We start from the raw sequence: 1,718 nt of genomic DNA, 5'->3' as shown, positions 1-1,718 counted from the left end.
GAGGGCTTGCTGCCTTACCTTACTACTCTACTCTGTCTTTAGCATATACTAATTAATAAACTCTTTAACTTTATCCTTAGGCTCTAGCTATAACGAGGGCAATTTATCTCGCTATATAATAGGCGTAGGCGTTAGAGTAAYAGTTAATAGTRTGTTRTTRTATATATAYACAACTTAATYACTACTACTACTACTACCTTAACGATTRAGCTTCTAAGCCGAGCGTACGGATTRYATRTTRTTRCTATAGCCGCCGCGTTCCTTCTTATTAATTAAAGTAGTAAGAACATTATCCCCTAGATGCTCTATATTAAGGGCTCCTATACTAATCCCTCGCTACTACGCTATAAGACATAAACTATAYACCGGTAGGTGGTTAAAAGCCTTATTACGTCTATTAACGAAGTATGTCCTCCCTCTGTTCTTATAACCTCCGTTCGTATAGGGCTATCGCTTAGTAATTGCTTCTAAGAAGTTACTACTAGCTACTAAGGTTGCTTAATCCTTAGGCAATCGATAAAGATAGATAGCTATAGCAGTTCGCTRCTATGTCGGTTGTTRTATAAGAGCAATAATAGGCTCTAGTTTAAGGTCTACTACTATACGGAGGTCCTTTTTACTACCCTTATAAAACGTTCTTAATTRCCTTATAATGCTATACTAACTGCTATCGTCCCTCTACGTTTGCCTTACCTGTGCATTAACCGCTAAGTTGCTATACGAAGCGGTTAACTTAGCTGTTTTAAATGCACCTCTTATGTTCCGCATTATAGTGTTTATCTAGTTCGAAACATTACTAGCCTTGTCCTTATTACCGGTAACTAGCTATGCTTTATCCTCTTGTTCCTTGCCCTTCTTATAATATAGGCCTATCCGGTATACTAACGGCTTATCTCTAAGTGGCGGCTTAGAGCGTAATATTAACACTGTGCGTTCGCTTAGTGCTGCTACTAGCGACACTCGTAGCCGGTTTAATAGACTAGCTACCGCCGCTATAGTAATAACAATAGGCTCTTTACCCTTACCCTTCTTCCGCTTCTTCGTTAGAGCGGCGACAGCTGCATTAACTAACTTCTAAGCAGCGTACGCCGTATTAGCTTCCTTAGCTAACCGGCGCTAGCGTTCCTTCTACTTCTTAATCTTCCTCTTTTTATACCGTTGTTTAAGGAACTCTACGTATTCTACTTCCTTACGCTCTTCCGCAATCCTCGCTTCTTCTACTGCCCTCTCTTCCTTATTACGCGCTCGAAGCTCTACTAACTCCTCCTTAGTATAGCGATAATAGACGGATTCTAGTTCTACCGTGCCTCCGCGCTTAATTAAGGGCACTAGAGTTACGAAYAATAACTGCTAAGAGCGCTTAGAACCCTCCGCAATATTACTTAGCCTTACTATTRTTTCTATAGCTAATACGGCTTTATCTAGTTCCTTATCCTAYATTACGTCTAGCGGCTCCGGTTCCTTTTTAAACTCTATTAACTTCCGCCTCTTTAGCTTTATCGCGTTAATTGYAGCCTACGCTTTAGGCCTACGCGATATAGAGCGCTATAACCTCCGTAAYACCGGCTAAGTAGAAGGGGGAGGCATATAGCGTAGTAATAATAGCTATAGCGTGTCCGGTAGTAAGGAAGGGCGTAGAGGGCGCTCTTTACGCGGTAGCGAGGATAGTAGCGAAGAAGGGCAACGCGACGAAATATTAATAGCCTCTTAGCTCTAAT

The sequence above is a fragment of the Ramularia collo-cygni genome (genome assembly GCF_900074925.1).
Source record: "Ramularia collo-cygni strain URUG2 genome assembly, contig: RCC_scaffold19, whole genome shotgun sequence".
In the NCBI taxonomy this organism is placed as follows: Eukaryota; Fungi; Ascomycota; class Dothideomycetes; order Mycosphaerellales; family Mycosphaerellaceae; genus Ramularia; species Ramularia collo-cygni.
This window is presented reverse-complemented; position numbering follows the sequence as displayed.